This window comes from Sus scrofa, chromosome 13 (genome assembly GCF_054392235.1).
Source record: "Sus scrofa isolate SSC_HxYL_T2T_F1_AM1 chromosome 13, Sscrofa_HxYL_maternal_Yorkshire_Landrace_v2.0, whole genome shotgun sequence".
Taxonomy (NCBI): Eukaryota; Metazoa; Chordata; class Mammalia; order Artiodactyla; family Suidae; genus Sus; species Sus scrofa.
Window position 1 is genome coordinate 42,525,672 of NC_139395.1, and position 23,238 is coordinate 42,548,909.

The 23,238-nt window shown below is 44.6% G+C and overlaps 1 protein-coding gene across 3 annotated transcripts in view; it reads right to left on the bottom strand.

Annotated features, from left to right (window-relative positions):
• The window catches only part of ZNF445 (zinc finger protein 445), a 34,881-nt gene extending 27,007 nt beyond the window's left edge, over positions 1–7,874 (bottom strand). For 2 of the 3 annotated variants that reach the window (XM_003358387.5, XM_021071726.2), the window contains exon 1: positions 7,793–7,874. The gene's annotated coding sequence lies outside the window, so the exon portion shown is untranslated. Of the gene's footprint in view, positions 1–2,886; positions 2,986–7,792 lie in introns of all 3 variants that reach the window. The other variant, XM_005657067.4, reaches the window with a different exon arrangement.
• Between the last annotated feature and the right edge of the window lie 15,364 nt (positions 7,875–23,238).

The window sequence follows — 23,238 nt, forward strand, 5'->3', positions numbered from 1 at the left end:
TGGTTTGGGTTGCTGCTGTGGTATGCTTAAGATCCCAGGAACTTCGACAGGCACAGCTTAAAAGAAAAAAAAAACTCCTGGGCTCAGGGCTACTCTTTCGGTACTAGGCAAGAGAGAAGTTGTGCCTGACTGCCTTTTAGATGTAGCTGGAAAAAAAGCCTAAAATCACAAATATGTGTTTAAGTGTGTGTGGGTATGATGTACATATGTCTACCCAAAAGATTTTTTTTTTAATGGTACAAAAGATTTTTTTTTTCTTTTTAGGGCCACACCTGCGGCACATGGAGGTTCCCAGGCTAGGGGTCTAATCAGGGCTACAGCTGCCAGCCTGCGCCACAGCCACAGCAATGTAGGATCTGAGCTGCATCTGCGACCCATGCCACAGCTCACAGCAACGTCAGATCCTTAACCCATTGAGCAAGGCCAGGGATCGAACCCTCAATCTCATGGTTCCTAGTCGGATTCGTTTCTGCTGCACCACAACAGGAACTTCAGATTTTTTTTTTTTTTTTTTTTTTTTAATCTTTTAAGGGCCACATGTGCGGCATATGGAAGTTCCCAGGCTAGGGGTTGAACAGGGGCTGCAGCTGCCAGCCACAGCCACACCAGATCCGAGCCACATCTGTGACCTATGCTGCAGCTTGTGGCAACATCGGATCCTTAACCCACTGCGTGAGACCAGGGATCAAACCCAAATCCTCATTCATACTAGTCAGATTTATTACTGCTGAGCCACAACAGGAATTCCCTCAAAAGATTTTTAAATGGCCTAGGAGTCATAAAAACTCTTAACAGATTTTAGGGGTAAAGAGGTTGGGAATAACATTAAAGAAGACTTTAGTTTATTGTAGTGACAAGATTTTTTTTTTCCTTTTTATGGCTACAACTGCGGCATATGAAAGTTCCCAGGCTACAAGGTGAATCGAAGCTGCAGCTGCCGGCCTACACCACAGCCACAGCAAAGCTGAAAATGAGCTACATATGCAACCTATGCCTCAGCTATAGGCAACGCCAGATCCTTAACCCGACTGAGGGCAGGGATCAAACCTGAATCCTCACAGAGACTATGTCAGGTCATTAACCTGCTGACCCACATTGGGAACTCCAAGGGTTTTCTAACACAATATTAATGTACAAAATCTCTTTCTTCTTTTTAGTATTGCACATCTAAAATGATGATTGCAAAATGTTCTAGTGGTTGGAACAATACGCCTGCCTATTTATTATTTTCTCTATATTTTTTTGTCTTTTTTTTTTTTTTTTTTTTTTTTTAAATTTCTTTGGGCCGCTCCTGCGGCACATGGAGGTTCCCAGGCTAGGGGTCGAATCGGAGCTGTAGCCACCAGCCTACGCCAGAGCCACAGCAACGTGGGATCCGAGCCGCGTCTGCAACTTACACCACAGCTCTCGGCAACGCTGGATCATTAACCCGCAACCTCATGGTTCCTAGTCGGATTCGTTAACCACTGCGCCACGACGGGAACTCCTCTCTTTTCTCAGTGTCCCACAATAAGAAGTAAATTAATAGGCAAGTTTTAGAAATTATAGTTATGAATTCACTTATGTCTTAAACAAAATACAAATAAAGCACAGTATGCATATGCATAAAAAAGCTCCTAAGCCTTGCCACCAAAGTGTGTTCAACTGTCATCTCTTCTGGCAAGTGGGATTAGAGAGCTTTCACTTCCTATTTTACTATGTTCCCTGAACTATACAACACCATTTTTATAATTAGCAGAGTGATCCATAATTCTGCTTAAAAAACAAAGCTAGTAGCATTGAGAACTATGTCTAGATACTCATGTTGCAACAGAACAAAGGGTGGGGGAAAAAAATGTAATGTATACATGTAAGGATAACTTGATCCCCTTGCTGTACAGTGGGAAAATAAAAAATAAATAATAAATAAATAAATGAATAAATAAATAAAGCTACTGGAGTTCCTGTTGTGGTTCAGTGGGTTAAGAATCCGACTAGTATCCATAAGGAAGCAGGTCAGATCCCTGGCCTTGCTCAATGGATTAAAGGATCTGGCATTGCAACATCACAGATCTGACTTGGTTCTAGCATTGCTGTGGCTGCAGCTCTGATTTAACCCCTGACCTGGAAAGTTTCAGATGCCACAGGTGCAGATCTTAAAAAAAATTAAAAAAAAAAAAAAAAGGCTACTGAGTATCATCTCCTGAACTGAAGAGGGAGGCACTGGCACTGAATAGAAGAGATTGCACATCCTTGAAGAGGACTTGTATGAAGATGGTAGATGCAGCTCAAGCAACTGCAAAAGGAAACCCAAGTGACCTTAGTTCTATTTTAGCCACTGAGTCAACAACCAAACTAAAGAAGGCTGGTTGAACTAAGAGAACAATTTAAGACAAAACCACAAAATGCAAAAGAAAAAAGAAAGACACAACATGTTAAAGCAAAACAAAACCAAAAAAGAGTTTGCCAAGAAGTATGTATGGCTGGTGGCATAACTGACACTATCTTGGGCCTATTCAACTCCTCCTGTCCCTTCACTGACCCTACCTGTGACTGTACTATGCAGTAAATCAGTTTTATGTCATCAAAGGCTTTGTACTTAATAGCTATTGTTTCATGATCATTACAGGTATCCTCTATGCTATTAGCCTGCAAACAATGATGAAGATCTTCGCTGCCAACTGCCGTCCCCTACGAGACTAGTTACCCATTCATAAAACCTGACTTAGGAATGCACTTCTTGTTTCCAAGCACCTATCCCCACACCCCAAGTTAACTATAAAACTGTCCCAGGGGCCAATCAGTGGTTCAGAGTACAGCTGCAAATGCTTCCAGATCATCCACTGATCCCACCATGTGAGTAAATCACCCTAAATACTGATCCATTGATGATATGGAGATGCCTACCTTGTTTTTCAGTCTTAAGGTATCATCTCAATTCAATGGACACCTTCCATCCCCTCCATCCTCCAACAGAAGTATGACACAGACAGCAGGCTTTCGTACCTGTTGTAAAGTGGACCCGTTACTCAGTGCGCCAAGTCACAGATGACAACCATGTCCCTGAAGGGGTGGAACCCTCCACCTCCCACCACTTTTAAGAAAATTTAAAGACGTCGTTATTTAACCCAGAAGCCATCATCTCCTACATTGCCTACAAACATCTCCTACACTCAGCAAGTACTGCTAGGACTGACAAAAAAAAAAAAAAAAACGACTGTAAACTAAGATGGGATGAAAAAAGCATGACATCCTTGTGGCTGGACTAGAGTGACTCCATTCTGTCAGCTCCATCTTAGACCTGCAGTCCCTTTTCTGTGTGACTGAGCTTTAACCCACTCACAAGGAATGCACCCAAGCCAGATAAGTATCAACTCTTGCCTTCATCTGTTATGAAAACTAGAAGAATGCATTTTCAGAATGCACAGATGGTTAACGATCCATGAGGAATAACATTCATGAAATCTCAGAGAGGAAGAGAAACCTCCCCATTCCCATTGGCATGAATGTCCTCCCTTAGTGGTCGGATTCTATCATTGGCTTTGGTCCCTTTAAATATTCTCATGCCCTTTCAAGCATCAAGGAGTTCAGATGTGAATGCCTCTGGATGGTTGTCTGCCCATTCTGCCAGAATGTAAGTACCCAAAATAAACTTAATTACTCTTCATGCAGTTGCCTGCTTTGCTTTTCAGTCTCAAAGTTTCTTCTCAGTTGGAAGGATATTTTTCAACATCCCCACTGTACAACACCATCACCCAGAAAAAGAAGCTGCAGTGCTGCCACTAGGGCATGGACAGTCAACTGAAGAACTACTCTGGGATCATGAGTGCTTAGCCGGCTGCTGAAATTTTGCCACAGAAATGAAACTGGGCTGTCAAAGAAGAGGGCAGGGCAAGGAAAGTAAGTCTACAGAGGAAGCAAAGGCAAAGGCAAAGAGAGAAGTGACAAGGTACACACCTGAAGGCCTGTTAGAAAAGACCTGAAGACCCAAGAACAAGACGAGGCTGAAGAGGGAAGGGAGCTTCCTGACTGGGAGGGCCAGGCTCCAGCTCTGCTGAGCTCCAGCAGCACCAAAGGAGCAGAAAAGGAGCAAAAGGAGCTGCTCAGGAGGAAGCTGAGGGCCAGGGAAAGAGGGAGAGACTTTCCCAGCCAAACTGCCAGAACAGACTGGAGAAGAGAAAGACACTCAGGTATGAAAGGACTAGAATACTGCTCAGGGGCAGAGGGAACTGAAAGCCAGAGGGAAACATTTGGAAGAGACGCACCCCGCAGGAAATATAAATGGCGCTGACTTATCTCAAGAAATTGAGACCCAAAGTGAAATCAGCACCAAAGATAAGCCTCCAAGTTGGCCTGTTCTGAAGCAGCTGCTGCAGAAATGTCCAAACAGGCCCGTGAAGTATTGGCAAAGAGGGGATGAGGAGACAGGCCCTCAGAAAAATGAGGGCAACTGCCTGAGAATTTGGCAGGTGATTCTGGCCCTTCAAGCCCAACCAGAAGCATGGACAGAAGCTGATGCCCTCCTGGTCCTTTCAAACTCTGAAGGATGGCTCCACAGCAAAGAGATGGGGAACACTGAGCCGAAACCGCTCAATTAAAGGCAGGCATCCTAAGGTCTCAGGGCTCCTCCCATGTCCCACCCAGATCCTGGGCACAGAAGAAAAGCTTCATTCATCAGTTTGTTAAGGTTGTACTACAAATGGGAGCCCCAGGCCTGGGGAGCAGCCTGAGTTGGATCAGGCCTCTTCTCTCCCGGAATTTCTTCCCTTCACCCAGTTTCATTCCCAAATGAAAATGGCTTTAAAAAGAACAGAGAAACACCCCCCCAAGCAATCCTGTGTACATTTTTCAGGGACACTTTCTTCTTTCTGTCATTTTGCTTCATCATCTCATATGCAATGTGACCTTCCTTTTAAAATCCTTATTAAGCAGTCTTGTATTCTCATGTTTTTCCTGACAGTGAGAGGGTACATAAGGTGAATTTATACACTGATAACAAGCCAACAAGTTTCTAAGATAATCATCATTAAAGAAAGGTTGGTTCCAGTACATATTTAAAATGTTAAGGAGTTCTCTGGTGGCCTAGCAGTTAAGGAGTCACTGTTGTCACTGCTGTGGCTCAGGTTCGATCCCTGCCCCAGGAACTTACACATGCCATGGACACAGCCCCCCAAAAAAGAGTTAAAGTAGTATAATAAATTATATAAAATTATATAAATTATATATATAAAGTTAAAGTATAAATACCAACTTGTCAATTAAGAAATGAGCTCAACCTAGGGCCCAAAATTTGGCTTCTAAATACCATTCTATGGAGGATGGGAATACACACGCACTACTGTATAAAACAGATAATTAACAAGAACCTACTGCATAGCATAAGGAAATGTACTTGATAGTTTATAATAACTGATATAAAGAAAAAAGAATGGAGATATATTTAGCTCCAATCCAAACCCCAGCCTGGGAACCTCCAGTGCAGCCCTAAAAAGACAAAACAAAAAACAAACAAACAAAAAAAACAATTCCCCTCGTGGCTCAGAAGTTAATGAACCCAACTAGGATCCATGAGCATGCGGGTTCCATCTCTGGCCTCTTAGTGTGGGTTAAGGGTCCAGCGTTGCCCTGAGCTGTGATGTAGGGTGCAGAATTGGCTGGGATCCCACATTGCTGTGGCTGTGGTGTAGGCTGGCAGCTATAGCTCCGATTAGACCCCTACCCTAAGAACCTCCATATGCTGCTAGTATGGCTCTAAAATAGCAAAAAAAAAAAAAAAAAGCAAGAGCAGCTTCACTCAGTCTCTAACTATACACACAACATAACATATGTAACAGGGAACAGTCCCTCAAAACAAATTATTGCTAAACCCCCCTCTGGCACATCCTTGCAAAATAACCCACTTGATACAGAGTTTTCTGTTTTGAAATGCAAACAGTTTTAAACAGTTTTCTGTTTTTTTGTGGGTTTTTTTTGTCTTTTCTAGGGCTGCACCTGTGGCATACAGAGGTTCCCAGGCTAGGGGTCCAACCGGAGCTGTAGCTGCCGGCCTGTGCCAGAGCCACAGCAACAAGAGATCAGAGCCACATCTTTGACCTACACCACAGCTCACACCAACGCTGGATCCTCAACCCACTGAGCAAGACTAGGGATCCAACCCACAACCTCATGGTTCCTAGTCGGATTCATTAACCACTGAGTCACGATGGGAACTCCAGTTTTCTGTTTTGAAATGTAAACAGTTTTTTTTTTTTTTTTTTTTTTTTTTGTCCTTGTGCCTTTTCTAGGGCTGCTTTCCACGGCATATGGAGATTTCCAGGCTAGGGGTCCAATGAGAGCTGTAGCCGCCAGCCTACGCCAGAGCCCCAGCAACTCGGGATCCAAGCCACGTCTGCAACCTACACCACAGCTCATGGCAACGCCAGATCCTTAACCCACTGAACAAGGCCAGGGATCAAACCCTCAACCTCATGGTTCCTAGTAGGATTCGTTAACCACTGAGCCACAAGATGAACTCCGAAATGCAAACAGTTTTAAAGAAGACTGGCCACTACTTTAGCTTAGGAAGGTAAATATTCTCTGATTTCTTAGGCTTGTATAAATGAGAAGACAGTAGAGTGGTTTTAGGTTACAGCTGTGCCTTGTTTTTTAAAATGGCATTTTATATGCCACGCTTTCATTCTGAAAACAGAGACAATCACCCTAATACATATCATTCATTGAGCATGAAGGGAAGCCCAGGTCACCCAGGAGGAGATAGAGTAACTTCTGCTGACTCCAGGCACCAGGCAGGAACAGTTCCTGATGGCACCAGACACACAATCACTCTCCGGTCAACTCATCACATTCGCTAAACTGTAACTGATAAAAATAACCTTGACAAAAAACAGGACTTCTAAACTCCCCTACATATTCTGGAAGCTCCAAGACCCTGGCCAACAGTCTGGCCTCAAACCCGACTGTTGCCCCTCCTTGCTGATTAAAGGCAAACTGGTTCTGTTGAAACAGTCTCATTTCTTTCTGTAACCACCTCTTTTCCTTACGCGCATGTCCAGCTTCATGTACTAGAGAAAATAAGCTACAAACAAAATGTTTTCTTTTCATTATACTTGCAAAAATATGTCTCATTGGTGTCATAATGCTGGCAACAATTTTAACCAATATACGAATAAACGCATTCCACAAGTTGAAAATAAAACAGTATGAATGTACTTAATGCCACTGAATTATACATTTTAAAATGGCTTAAATGATCAATTTTCACGTATCGTGTGATAAATGTTATGTTTTACCACAATACTAAAAAAAGGCCTTTTAAAAGCAATAATATACAAATATGAAACCACGTTATACACCTGAAACTAATATGTGGATGACGTCTTAATTTTTTAAAATTAAAATATACGGATTACTTATTTTTAAAGCAGTAAATTAATTCCATTTCTTTAAAACTGTATATGTAATATATTGAGTTTGCATAATCATGCACAAAATTAAAAAGGTCCGGAAGTCCCGAGGAAAAAAAAATCAACGAACTGCATTTACTTTTACTTTCTTACGCTCACTGGCGTCACCTAATTGTAAAGAGTGCGCTTTGTTTGCATAATTGGGAGGTGTGGTAGAACACAGAAACGATTACTCCAAATTCTCGCCCCTGGCGGCAAAACGCAGGCAAATACGCCCTCACCGCGGCGGGTCGGGCTCCCAGGCCAGACCCCCGCCCCGGGCGCGGCCTCCAGGCCGAGCCTCAACCCACCGCCCCTGGGAACCCCGCACAGCAGCCCCCACAGGACCCTCGCCCCACCGAGCCGCTCACCGACTTCTGCGGCCGAAAAACGCTGGCTCCCCAGACCGGACGGCCCAACCCGCGCCAGCCTCCCGGCTCCCGGAGCTCTGCTGGCTCATATCGCGCACGCGCGTCGCCGCGGCGCGGGCCTCCTGGCCTCTCTAGGAAGCTGGGAGGGCCGTAGTCTCGACTTCTCTGGGTGGGCCCCAGTGGTCCTCTGTGCTTCCTCTGAGCCCAGCCCAGAGGGTTGTCAACACACCCTCCACCTAACACGCTGGACGCCTGCTTAGTTATATTCATGCCTTAGAGCTCTGTATTGCAGTCGCTGGAGACCAGGCAGGTTCACTCTAGATTCAGGCAACCTAAAAAAGAGCCGAAGCGCAGTAGAGCATACATCCCTTTATTGGCATCAAAAGCAGCATAGAAAGTCCCGTTTGCCTTTTATATTGGTATACACAAGGCCGGCTATTTGCCAAGACATTAGTTACGTAAGGGGTAGTCGTCATCACATTCTATTCCACAAGCATATACATAGTCTTTTTTTTTTTTTTTTTTCTTCTTTCTTTTTAGGGCCACTCACGTGGCATTTCGAGGCTAGGGGACGAATAGGAGCTGCAGCTGTTGGCCTACACCACATCCATAGCACCGCCAGGAGGAAAGGCCATCAGCGTGTGTATCGGCAGGTCCAATTGGCCAGTAAGTACGCCCACCGATGTTGACCATAGACCCAGAGGTTACCGCAGGGAACAGGGGAAGCAGGGATGTTCATGCAAAGGGCTTTGGGAAGCCATCCCATTATTGTTCCCATGCCTTGCTTTTTAACACAGTGAAGGCTTTTTAGTTAACTCAACATTTGCCTTGCTTTTTAATACAATGAGGGCTTTTTACAGTTAACTCGACATTTTCTAGGGTAAGCCACCCCAGCCCATCCCATACAGAATACCTGTTGACTAAAAAATTACACAACCTGAAAGTTGAGAGTTAAGTTTTATTTGGGGTGAAATTAAGTCTTAAGCCCCGGGAGACAGCATCTCGGGTAGCCCTGAGAAACTGCTCCACTCTGAGGCATGAGGGAGGAGCTAGGATATATGGGGGGAGGGGGTGGTGCAACAAAGGATAGGCAGCAGGAACAAAAGAGGCCTGGGCTCACTGAAATCATTCCTTTGATATGCACCTCCACTATCAGGGCCAGTATCCTGAGTTTTCATAGCCTGCAGAACTCAGTGGCTCTCACCGTTGGAAGAGACTGCTTTTACAGATGACTATGACATTCTTCACCATTAACTACAGACCAGGCAGAAATACCACCCAGGATAGGATAAAGGTGAGGAGGAGGTGCATGCAGCACACACACATTTTATAAAAGTTTGTTGCTAATCTCTTGAAGGTTACTACTAGTCCCAAGGAACAGACATCACCATGAAGGATTTTAGTGTTTTTCTAGATATGGGAATCTGCAAGAATTGGGTACATAAAATCTTCTCATAAAAATATCTATCTGAAGGCCTGTTCTTTCAGTTTTCCTAGAGCACAGACCACTGCACTCCGGGACTCCATCCTGAGCTTCACTTGGGGTGCTGTGGGTCTATGGCTGCAGTGGCTCATGTTTTACTCCATGTAGAGGCTGATGACAAGTGCCAAACTTAAGTTCACATACCCAGCCCAAGGGCGCTAATGATTTACTTGTTCACGTGCCAGAGCAAACACCTTGGCCTTCTTATTATTCCATTGTGGATTGTCATTGCCACTGTTCGAGTCCTGTAACCGGGTCCAGTTCTTTGCTGTGACTGGTCTGACCTTCCATGGTAGCCCCAAGATGCACTGGTGGGTAACTCAGTGCACACCCAACAGGGTGAGCAATTTACAACACGTGCGTACATGTGAGCCCAATCTATTAATGTGTTGGCACATATCAACCTAAGAGCAGAAAGAGAAAGAGGTTAGTGGTACAAATGTCAGCAAATCTCACCCTTCTGGCAAAATACATGCTATTTTTTTGTCTGAAGACAGGACCATGGCAGGCAGAGGAGGCTGTCCTGGCCTAGAATACCATACCCTCTTTGCTAACAGGGAAGCATCACTTGGCTCTATATGTAACAATAACGAAGAACTCATTATTGCCCATAAGGATAACACAAATGCCCCCTTCAGTATCCCCTGCAGGGATATGTGACCTGTATTTGAGGGGGCGATTGCCCCATCACCCATGGAACAATTTGTAGCTCAGCCTCCAGGCCATGTCCCCATGGTGCAAGCAAGGCCACCCATCTGGTAAGAGTTAATGTTGTAGAGGTTTCTCAAAGTCTTGTTTCAAAAGGCCTTTGTACCATTTAGTCATCCCTGCCACCTTGGGATTATAGGGCACATGGAAAATCCATCGCACACCCCATGTTCTTTGTCCACTGTTGCACCTGTGGGCCTGTAAAATGAGTGCCTTGGTCACTTTCTATCACTAAAAGATGATAGACTTTATGTTGCACACAGATGGGCCAAGGTGGCCAGAATACTCTTTTGATCTGGGTGTGGGGCAGGGTACATATCTAGCAAACCTGAGGCAGTGACCCGAGGCAGTGTCCACATGTCACTACATAATGCTGGCATGGCATCAGAGCATGGTAAATGTCCAATTACGTCCAGTTGCCAATGGGTAAGGGGCACTAGTCCTCTCACTATTTGCCCATTAGGTATAGAAGGCCACCGAGGATGCTCCTCGGAGCATTCTACACATTGCTCACAGGCCTCCTGATCCTCTTCTGTTGTTACCAGTAAGCCCCTCGCTCATATGGTGGCCCACATAGTACCTTTGCCCGGCATGTAAAAGGTGCCAGTGTATCCAATGGGCTACATCCTACCCTGGGGCTGCTTCCATCCATCAAACTCACACCAAGGTGTCTGCTTCATCATTCCCCAACGAAGCTAAGGGGAAATGTTCTGTAGCATGGTAGACAGCTGTTTTTGGTGGCTCAGCACCCACAGATTTTTCCATAACAGTTGACCCCACAAAAGCTGATCCATAACAGTCCAATCATTAAGTTTCCAAGTAGCAATCCATAGAGTCTGTCCTCCATAAACCAACTGTTGGTACAGATCATCAATGGGGATAGTTTGTGGGTCACTATGATCTATACAGCATGTAGTTCAGCCCATTGACTGCTTTGTCCCATTCTAGTTTTAAACCAGATGGTGTTAGCCTCTGGTTGCGTGGCGACTGCTGTCCCAAGAAGCTGGCTGACCCGACTGAATCCAACCATGTACCGTGCATTCTTTTTTTGTCTTTTTTTTGTCTTTTTGTCTTTTTAGGGCCACACCCATGGCATGTGGAGGTTCCCAGGCTAGGGGTCTAATCAGAGCTTAGCTGCCAGCCCACACCACAACCACAGCAACACCAGATCTGAGCCACATCTGCAAACTACACCACAGATCATGGTATAGTGCAGACCACTTATCCAATAGCTGGATGGGTAAAGGGTTAGGGTTACAAGCAACACCAGATCCTTAGCCCACTGAGCGAGGCCAGGGATCGAACCCATTAACTCATGATTCCTAGTCGGATTCGTTTCTGCTGCACCATGATGGGAATTCCATACCAGGCATTCTTTAGGATCAGTGGTCACCCCTCCACACAGGGGCTAGCCTCAGGCTCCGTCTCCAGGTGCACTGCCACTGGCTACTTTACATCAGTAAAGGTTATGGGACCCAAAATTTCCTGAAGTTCTGCCCTCAAGGGGCTGGTAGACAAAGTACTCTGCTATTGCAGATATGTTCCCCATTAGCTAGTGTTGGGGTTTGGGTCACGCCACTGCATGGTTAGAATTAGGGTTAGGGGTTGGGGTTAGGGTTAGGGTTAGGGTCTGCACTACAACAGGAATGTGGCTGTTATGCTCAGTCGCCAGCAAGTCTGCATACATGGCCACCAATTGTTTTTCAACTAGCGAGTACTCCACCTCAGCTCCCTTTGATAATTGAGACCAAAACCCTATCATCTGTCACAATCGTTCTGATCTTTGCCATAAGCCTCACCCAAACCCATCTTGGGTGACACGTACATCTCGTTCACATGGGCATGCAAGGTCAAATACCTGTAGGGCTGTGGCCACCTTGACAACGTTTGGCAGCCATAAAGGCAGTCTCTGCTTCTATAGTCCAAAACCATGTTGCCCTCTTTCATATAAGGGCATATAATGGTTGCAACAACTGGGCTAGATGAGAAATAAGTGCCCTCCAATACACTATGAGTCCCCCAAACATTTGCAATTGCTTCACTGAGGTCGAGGCCAGGTACACCTGTATCTTATCTATACCAGCCTCAGGAATAACCTTTGTCTTACCTGACCAGACAATCCCCAAGAACTTGACCAACAATCCAGGCCCCTGCGACCTGGTTTCATTGATTGCCCAACCACATGACTTCAGATGTGTCAACAAAATGGGCACCAACTTTTCCAAATCTGGAAGAGAATCACTAGGTAACAAAATGTCATCAATGGGAGTTCCCATCATGGCGCAGTGGTTAACGAATCCAACTAGGAACCATGAGGTTGCGGGTTCGGTCCCTGCCCTTGCTCAGTGGGTTAACGATCCGGCGTTGCCGTGAGCTGTGGTATAGGTTGCAGACGCGGCTTGGATCCTGCGTTGCTGTGGCTCTGGCGTAGGCCAGTGGCTACAGCTCCGATTTGACCCCTAGCCTGGGAACCTCCATATGCCGCGGGAGCGGCCCAAGAAATAGCAAAAAGACAAAAAAAAAAAAAAAGGGGGGGGGCATCCTATTGTGATGATCATTGTACAACTATAAATGTAATAAAATTCACTGAGTAATAAAAAAGCAAAAACAAAACAAAGCAAAACCAAAAAAAAAAAAAGGGCACCCTATCCCTGTGGGGCTGACACCAAATGGTCCTCGAGGCCCTCACCTATGCTCTTGATTGCTTAATTCCCTCTTTAGGTGTGGCCCACACCTGGTGAACTTCTGATCTTCCTGGCTGCCATAATTCTAGCAAATATGTATTAGGCTTGTCATTTATCTTGGCTGGATCTGCCCTGGCCCCCAAAAGATTTATCGACATTTGGGTGTGAGTAACTCTCACAGCCTTGTTTGTCTTCTTTAAGGAGGTCCCAGCCTGTCTAGAATCCCTTTCCCTAGGCAACTAATCTCTGCCTTGCCTAAACTCACCACAACTGTGGTTACTTTATTAATCCTTTGCCCCACATATGAAGCCAAAATGGCCATTAAAGACCCAAAGGATGCTGAGGGACATTCTGCAGCACAAGATCCCTCATTCCTGCTGTAAAATGCTCCTCCTCAGACCTGTGTAGTAATATTAAACATAACTTATCACATCCCCATTTCTCATAACACCTGCACCAAATCAGCACATGTTTGCCACTTACAGCTTCAGGTACATCTCCCACATTGGCCCATACAGTCTGCTTGGCCACCATTACCCAGTCCAGCAGGAAGCAGTTACCTTGGCTGTGCCAGTGACTATTCCGCGGCTGCTGCTGCAATGAGGGATGCATGGACCCTGAAGCTAATTTTTCAATTTCCTAGGCAAAACAAATAATACCATCCATTCCTAAATCCCATAATCTCAATAACCAAGCAGCCAGTGATTCACACGGCCATTGCCAAAACTGCACATGTCCACAAGCTCAGCCTGAGTGTAAGTGGTGAACTCTGTCATCTAAGGGGGCCCAGCAGCCTACCTGGAGCCATCTTCTGAGTCACTACTGGACATGCCAGTTAGGGTGGGGTGGGATCTTCCTCTTCCTCATCCAAAAGGTCTCTCATCTCAGCAGGGGTACCAGTTCTCTTGGGATTGGCATCCCTCCCGTTGAGTTTCCAAACTTGCAGACAGCCGCCACTTTCTCCCGCAATTTTTGTACTTTGGTCAATTCACACAGAGTAGCCTCTGACTCTGCCCACAGGGCTGTAAGGAACACCCAATCCACAACCCCGGCTGCTGAACTGGCACTACGCTTTTCAAAAGCCTCCCCAACCACATGCAGGGCTTTCTCTGTCTATACAGGGAACCCATCTACCTCAGGCCATTTCTGGGGGGCAAGGAGCAGGGAGCAGGAAGCCAGACAGAGAGGAAGCTGGCGACTGAGTACCACATGCCCTTGGCCAGCCACCCCTCAATTCCTCCCAAAGGGACCAAAGATTCCATACCAGGTTGTGGTGAATCCTGCCAACAACACCAATTGTATTGCAGCTGCTTGAGACCAGGCAGGTTCACTCTAGATTCCCACAATCTAAAAAAGAACCAAGGCACACTGTAAGTAGGTCAGACATCCCTTTATTGGCATCAAAAGCAGCAGTACAGCATGTAAAGTCTGTCTACTTTTTATACTGGTGTGCACAAAGCTGACTATTTGCCAAGACATTACATAAAGGGCAGTCATCATCACATTCTACTGAGCATGCACGTGCATAAGTCATTCTTATGTAACATTTGCCCCATCATTCCTCACTGGAACAATATGGCAGCTAGGAGGGAAGGGCCTGATTCACTCCATTTTCCCCACACACTCTATTGGCTTTTTCCAGTTTTCCTACATCCCTCCCAATGTGTATGCAAGTCTTCCTTCAGGGCTTCCTCCCCCTGAGTATGAATGGGATCAAAGCCAGGGCTCAAATCAGGGACCAGCAGGATCTAACTGACCAGGCTGGCCAGTCAAGGGAGCGGTTCATTACCTTCTGGGGCTCCCTTCAAGGAGGAGAACAGGATCCTAAGGGAGGCTCTGTTCCAGGACAATCTCTTCCCCTAGCTCAATTACACTCAAGTACTTGCTCATTCCCAAACTATAGGCTCACAAAACTTTCCTGCCCACAGCTTCCAGCTATTTTCTCCTGTTATCAAATTCAACTGAGTAAATTTTAAAGATCTTAATTGGCTTTAATCAGCAGTGCATGAATCAGAGAGCATCCCACTTGGAAGATAGAAAGGAGCTCTAAAGAGCCATAAAAAGCAAGAGATTATAGGCAGAAGGGAACAGAAATGAGAAAGTTATAGTAGGCAAAAACGCAGATTGGTTATTGCAAGGTCGCTTTCCTTATAAGGGATGGCAAGAGTTTATCAAGCAATTTACCAGCTAATGCTGACCCGGTGATTACTGATTTGGCTAAGATTCCATTTCTGAGGAGTTACCTCATGGCCTAGCACTTAAGGATCTGGCCTTGTCACTGCTGTGGTGTTTTGGGTTCAATCTCTGGCCAAGGAACTTATGCCTGCTGGGGGTCCAGCCCAAAAAAAAAAAAAAAAAAAAGACAATTTCTGATCATAGGCTCCTTTGCACTGAGTCTTAGTCAGGGAAATAATCTGGCAAAAGAAACAAATTTTGAGTTATGAATCACTCCTAGTAGTTTCATTTGGTTCAGTAATGCAAATTGACTAATGAGATGTCTTGGTTTTATTGTGGGCAATTGGGGTACAGTTACATAACTCAAAAGTCATGATCAGGCTAAGTGCCAGCCATCAGAACTTTCATAAGCCCAAGAAGTATGTTGTTGTGTGTGTGTGTGTTTTTTTTTTTTCTTAAAACCACAGCAGACAAAAATAAATCCAGTAAGACACACACTACTCCTGCTAAAGCACTATTAGAAATGGATTCAGGAGTTCCCATAGTGGCTCAGTGGTTAACGAACCCAACTAGTAACCATGAGGTTGCGGGTTCGATCCCTGGCCTTGCTCAGTGGGTTAAGGATCTGGCATTGCCGTGAGCTGTGGTGTAGGCCTTAGACATGGCTCGGATCCTACGTTGCTATGGCTGTGGCGTAGGCTGGCAGCAACAGCTCCGATTAGACCCCTAGCCTGGGAACCCCCATATGCCGTGGGAGCGGCCCTAAAAAGACAAAAGACAAAAAAAAAAAAGAAAGAAAAAAGAAATGGACTCATTTACTGGGATTTTTCATTGGCCAGTTAAGCCATGGATCAGTTCATTTTTCATCACACTTGGGAAGATAATTTCTTATTTTAAAATAAAAGGTAGTTCTGTACAGCTGTAATTAACCAGCAAGGTACCAGATGTTCTGGCCATAAAAATCAGACTCTGTAAGTGACTCTAAATAGAGTTAGTTTAGTTCACGGTGACTCTGGGAATGGAAGAAAAATTGGCACAGGGAGACCCAGGGGTCTCTGGCATCACGGACAGATGAGGGTTTTTGATGAAAAAATCCATCAGTCTGAAAGGTTGTCCCTCTTAGCAATGGCCTGGTAGATACAGATGATGACATTATCTTTCCAGGCCATAGCTTTCCAGGTCAATGCCAAAGTGAAAGGGAAAGAAGGAAGGAAAGAAGGAAGGGAGGGAAGGAGGGAGAAAGAAGGGAAGGAAGGAAGGAAGGAAGTTGGTTTCATGTGTGAGGTTAGTTAAAGAGTAAAGCCTTGAGGAGTTCCCGTCGTGACACAGTGGTTAACAAATCCAACTAGGAATCGTGACGTTTCGGGTTCGATCCCTGGCCTTGCTCAGTGGGTTAAGGATCCAGCGTTGCTGTGAGCTGTGGTGTGGGTCACAGACATGGCTTGGATCTGGCATTGCTGTGGCTGTGGCGTAGGCCGGCGGCTACAGCTCTGATTAGACCCCTAGCCTGGGAACCTCCATATGCCGAGGGAAGCAGCCCTAGAAAAGGCAAAAAGACAAAGAATAATAATAGCAATAATAATAATAATAAAAAGAGTAAAGCCTTGATCTGGCATCTGGGTGGAGGCTGTCTACAACTTGAAGTGATCAGCTTCCTGTCAACTTGATTTTAAGGTCACCAGTGCAAGAGGAAGACCAAGTGTCAGGAGAATCCTTTTTCATCTAGCCAGAATATCTGGTGCCTTGCTTTAACCTTTCCCCTGACATAAATGCCAGGTTCAGTGCCTTCTAGTTTCACAGCAGTGTCGGTGGTCAGGAGCACTTGCTAAGATCCCTTCCTATGAGTTAGGGCTGTCTTCTGCTAGAGGCGTTTCCAAAATACATAGTTGCCACACTCCAAACCATGACCAACAGGATTTTAAAACTGGGATGTGGAAGAGCTTCTTTAACCTCCTGGTGATAGGTTTTAGCAAAAGACACTAAAGATTTAAAGTAGTTGGTCATATTAATGTGAATTAACAAGGGATCAGCAGAAAGATGTATACCAAGATATACGGTTCTACCAGTGACCGTCTCATGCCAAGTGAGTTTATGCTTCCAAAGGGGTTACTGCAAGCAGTCAGCAAGGCCTGAGGCAATACCATAGGCCAAGTGAGTCCACTAACTTCAGCAAATTTAGAGATTTTTGAGATTGAGGGTTCTATTAATTCTTTTAACCATGCTTGATGGTCAAGAGTGATAGGGATAGTGAAAATACCAAGAAGTTTGCAGTTTTGGGGGGGTTTTTTGTTTGTTTTTTTGTTTTTTTGCCTTTTCTAGGGCCACACCCACGGCATATGGAGATTCCCAGACTAGGGGTCTAATCGGAGCTGTAGCTGCCAGCCTAAGCCAGAGCCACAGCAATGCCAGATCTGAGCCGCGTCTGCGACCTACACCACAATTCACGGCAACGCCGGAACCTTAATCCACTGAACGAGGCCAGGGATCGAACCCTCAACCTCATGGTTACTAGTTGGGTTCGTTAACCACTGAGTCACGACGGGAACTCCAGAAGTTTGCACAGTTTTAGTTAAAGCTCGTATGATTTTCCCTGTGAAGTGGGTTCTCAATTGTGGAGGGAAACACATTTTCCAACAGTTTCTTTGCCACTGTGGGGGCATCAGCCTCACAGCAAGGGAAAGCTTTGACCCAGCAAACATACATACGATTACAAGAACATATTGACAACCCATACTAGGTGTCATTAGAATAAAGTTCAGTTGCAGGTACTCAAATGGTCCAGAGGGAGGAGGTTTGAGGTCTCTGGGAATGAAAACCATTTTTTCAGGATTATGGGCCTGACAGGTCAAATCAGACATTGGTGATAAATGGTTTTTACAACTTTGTAGAAGTTATCCCATCAATATTTATTTGTAATTTGAGTTATCTGTATCATGATGGGTGGATGAGTGCAAGAACCAGAAGAAAGATTTGCCAGGGAACTGGGAAGAATCAAGTGGCCGTCCTGAGTCTCCCATAGTTCTGACTTCATTGAGTTTATGGCCATTGTTTGCCCATTGTGTTTTCTCTGCTCCACGAGCAGAGTGTTGCCATGTAACAAGGACCTCGAGATGATGAAAGGAAAAGTCCTGCAATGACGGGTCATTTTTGGCCGAAGCAAAATGGACTTCATCCACATTGGCCACAAACTTTGTAGTTTCTATTGCTGCTGCCTTTGCAAGAAAGTCAGCTAAGACATTTTTCTGATATGGTATGAGCCTCGTGGTATGAGCCTCAATTTTGTTGAAAGTCATTTCGGAAAAGAAGAGAATGGCAACAAGTTCATTTACTTACCGTCCATTTTCTTATTGGAGTCCCGGTGGGCGTGAGAAAACCCCTTTGTTCCATAGCATCCAAAAATCATGGCTGACCTCAAAGGCATACTGGTTGTCACTATAAATATTAACAAGTTATCCTTCTGATAATTGGCATGCTCTGTTAAGGCACAGAACTCTGCTTATTCGGCTAAGTCACCTTGCAGGAGGTTTCCCATCATTTTGGGTACTAACAGCATAGCCCACTTGGGAATTCTCTTTCCCATGTTTACAGTATGACTCTTTCCCATGTTTACAGTATGACCTATCAACAAACAAAATTAGGTCAGGATTAGTCAATGGAGCATCTCATAAATACGGAGGTGGTGTCACGAAAGGCGTTTTTATTCCTCTTGGTCATGGGGTTCACCAACATTAAGCAAGGGTAGCAACATAGCAGGATTAAGAATGCTGCAAAGTTTATGGATTGCCCTGTGGCACAGCAGGTTAAGGATCCAGAGCTGTCACTGCAGCAGCTCATGTCACTTCGATCCCTGGCCTGGGAACTTCCTTATGTTGAAGTCATGGCCAAAGAAACAAACAGGAATGTTGCCAAGTTCAAGATGCAGGTTAGGAGCTGAAAGCAGAAGGACCTCAGAGGAGGTTAATCCACCCACAAATAAGTACTGAGTTAATTCAGAATTAAGAAGACTTTGCAAAGCATGTGGACTTTTGCAATAAATTTTGTTTCTTAGGGTTAAATCCTCTGTGGTTTCTATTAACTGTGCAGCTGCATCTATATCCTTAAGGAAATTGAGATGGCACAAGGAACTGAATTAAGTTGTATGCTATAAAAGGCAATAGGCCTGCTTATCCCCATGTTCTTATGTGAGCACTCCTAGGGTTGCCTGTCTTTTACACACAAGTAAAGTGAAGGGCTTTGAACAGTTAGGTAGCCTCAAAGCAGGAATGTCTTGCAGTGCTTATTTGTTTTAATCTTTTTTTCCTTCTTTTCTTTAGGGCCACACCCACAGCATATGGAGGTTCCCAGGCTAGGGATCAAATCAGAACTGCAGCTGCCGGCCTGCACCACAGCCACAGCAATTAGGGATCTGAGCTGTGTCTGTGACCTACATCACAGCTCATAGCAATGTTGGCTCCTTAACCCACTTAGCAAGGCCAGGGATCGAACCTGTGTCCTCACGGATACTAGTCGGGTTTGTTACTGCTGTTGCCGCGATGGGAACTCCTGTTTTGTTTATTTATTTTATTTTATTTTATTTTTCGTCTTTTTGCCTTTTCTAGGGCTGCACCCACAGCATATGGAGGTTCCCAGGCGAGGGGTCTAATCGGAGCTGTGGCCACCGGCCTATACCACAGCCACAGCCATGTGGGATCCAAGCCACATCTGCTACCTACACCACAGCTCACAGCAATGCCAGATCCTTAACCCACTGAGCGAGGCCAGGGATCAAACTCGTAACCTCATGGTTCCTAGTCAGATTCATTAACCACTGAGCCACGACGGGAACTCCAAGGATCTCCTGTTTTAATTTGATATCGACCTGCTCATGTTTATCTTCCCAAAGAAGGGGTTCAAGGATTGAATTTTTAGTAATTTCTTAGGGTGGAGAAGTTGATAGAGAAAAATCAGAAACCCATAGACTACAATATCCAGCTAGGTCTAGGAATCCATGAATTATTGCTTAGTAATAGGTCTAGGGAATTCTTGAGTAAGCTTAAAATTCATTTTGGAGATAGCTGGATTCCTATAGCATTTAGAGTATGACCTAGGTAATGAACAATGTCTAAAGATAATTGTCATTTCTCCTTAGAGAATTTATGTCTTTTTTTTTTTTTTTTTGTCTTTTTTCTATTTCTTTGGGCCGCTCCCACGGCATATGGAGGTTCCCAGGCTAGGGGTCTAATCGGAGCTGTAGCTGCTGGCCTACACCAGGGCCACAGCAACGCTGGATCTGAGCCGCATCTGCAACCTACACCACAGCTCATGGCAACCCCAGATCCTTAACCCACTGAGCAAGGGCAGGGACCGAACCCGCAACCTCATGGTTCCTAGTCGGATTCGTTAACCACTGCGCCACGGTGGGAACTCCAATTTATGTCTTTTCTCAGCTAACTGTTGCAGCAGATAAAAGGAATCTGGACACTGTTTTGGTAACTGAGCACATCAAGAGCTGGTCTACATTCTGAAGAAGGGTCGATTTCCTGGGAAACTGGATAAAGATACTTAAATCTTGGCGAAGCACTTGGGAGACTTAAGAAGGTGCCTTAGTGAACCCTTGAAGCATGACTGTCCAAGCATATTGTTGATTTTTCTAAGTAAAGGCAAATGGGTATTAACTGTTGGGGTCAACAGGGATGCTGGAGGAGGCTGAGCATAGGTCTACAACAGTGAACCATTTTGAGTGTAGTGGAACTTGAGACAAAAAGGGGGCTGGATTTGGAACCCTTGGGAAATGAGAAATAACTATCTGGTTAATAGCTCTCAAGTCTTGAACCAATTGCCATTCCTGCCTGTTAGGTTTCCAGACTGGCAAGACTGGTGTGCTACATGACATTGGAGGATCCAGAGGGAATGAAAAGGCACTAAACTGAGAAGGTATCTTGAGGTTGAATTACAAGGTGCGCAGCTCCATATAATCAATGGATAAGTTTATTATAGGGCAACTTACTCACAGAATGGTATCTGGAGCAGGAGGACAACAATCTAGAAGCATTTGCACCTACACATCACACCTTTGAGGTGGCAACTGGGACAATTTTATAGTTAACCTAGGATATGGGGGTAGGTCTATGGAAACAGGACATGCATTCATATGTTAAGATTTATGAATGGGAGTTCCCGTCATGGCACAGCGGAAATGAATCCAACTAGGAACCATGAGGTTAAGGATCTGGCCTTGTTAAGTGGGTTAAGGATCTGGCATTGCTGTGAGCTGTGGTGTAGGTTGCAGACGCTCCTCGGATCTGGCATTGCTGTGCCTGTGGCATAGGCTGGCAGCAACAGCTCTGATTAGACCCCTAGCCTGGGAATCTCCATATGCTGCAGGTGCAGCCCTAAAAGGACAAAAGACCAAAAAAAAAAAAAAAAAAAAAAAAAGATTTCTGAATGGGTAACTAGTCTCCTGGGCACTGGGAATATGTCAGGGAAGGTTTTCATCATTTTCTGGGGACTAACAAAGCATAGAGGCTACTTGGATCTAACAATTATTAAACAATACCTATTAACTACAAAGCCCTGATGACAGAGAAGTGATTCACTGCACAGTGAAGCCCAGGGTAGGGTCATCAAAAAACAGGAGAAACTATAAGGGCCAAAGATGGCATCAGTTATACACAGGATCTGGTACAGGGAATGGTTAGCCCCTGAGCAATTAGGTCTTCTGCTATTAGCGTGAGGCCTCGTTTGGCCCCGGATTTTAATGGATACCAAGATAATTTTGGAAGAGTTTTAGTTATGTCTATCTGATTATTTATAGGTTCTCCCCTTTTTATTCTTCCAATGTCAGTATTAGAGGCAGCCCACAGATACTAGGTTTACTTGATGAAGTTAGGGGTCTTTGGCTAGAATTCTATTCTATATCAAAAATGGATTGTAAGAAACATAAAAATATGTCCTTTCAAAATGCTCAGCTAATAAATGGGATCTAATCAAACTTAAAGGTTTGTGTACAGCAAAGGAAACATAAACAAAGTGAAAAGACAGCCTACAAACTAGGAGAAAATATTTGTGAACCATGAGAATTTCAAGGGCTCAATTTCCAAAATATACAAGCAGCTCAAAGTGCTCGGCTATGGTTTGAGTTTGGTCAGACCTGTGGCTGCCAATCCTATTTTCTGCCTTTTAATCAATCTACTTATCTCATGAAAAAATCTGTTTACCTATAAAGCAGTTAGAGCAGATTGGGTAGTATCATCAATTGTATGGAAACCAGAATGCCACAGGAAGAGAACTACCAGATGGGCTGGCTTGCTCGCTTGCTTGCTTGCTTGCTTGCTTTTTTCTTTCTTTCTTTCTTTCTTTCTTTCTTTCTTTCTTTCTTTCTTTCTTTCTTTCTTTCTTTCTTTCTTTCCTTCTTTCCTTCCTTCCTTCCTTCCTTCCTTGCTTCCTTCCTTCCTTCCTTCCTTCCTTCTTTCTTTCTTTCTTTCTTTCGAGGGCTGTACCCACAGCATACAGAAGTTCCCAGGCTAGGGTTCAAATTAGAGCTGCAGCTGCTGGCCTACACCACAGCCACAGAAACATGAGATCTGAGACAATTCTGTGACTAACACCACAGCTCATAGCAATGCAGGATTCTTAACCCACTGAGCAAGGCCAGGGATCAAATCTGCATCCTCATGGATATTAGTCAGGTTCCTTACCCCTGTTGACACAATGAGAACTCCCCCAGATGGGCTTTAAAGTCCTCTATATAGTCATCTTTCTTTTGTTTGAGGTGTTAAACAAAGTGATAAACCAATCACTGCAGGCATGGAAGACATTAGGAAGAGCTTTTAAAATATACATTGCTATTTTTCGAGGTTTTCTGGTCCATAAGGGCACAAGGGGACCATGTAGTAGATGGAGAATCATTTTTTTTCATGATTTTGTTTGTATTTTTAAAATTTTATTTTATTTATTTTATTGTATAATTGATTTACAATGCTGAGTTAATATCTACCTTACAGCAAAGTGACTCAGTTATAATACTTATATTCTTTTTCATATTCTTTTACAATATGATTTATCCCAGGAGATTGGATATATTTCCCTATGCTATACAGAAGGACCTTTCTGTTTATCTGTTTTTTATATAGTAGTTTTTATTTGCTAATCACAAACTCCCAATTCTTCCCTTTCCCATCCCCCTCCCCCTTGGCAACAACTAGTTTAGTCTCTGTATTTCTCTGTTTGTCTTGCAGATATGTTGATTTGCGTCTTTTTTTTTTTTTTTTTTTTTTTTGGCTTTTTAAGGCCACTGGTATGGCATATGGAAGTTCCCAGGCTAGGGGTTGAATTGGAACTACAGCTGCTGGCCACAGTCACAGCCACAGCCACAGCCACAGCCACACAAAGTCCAAGCCACGTCTGCAACCTACACC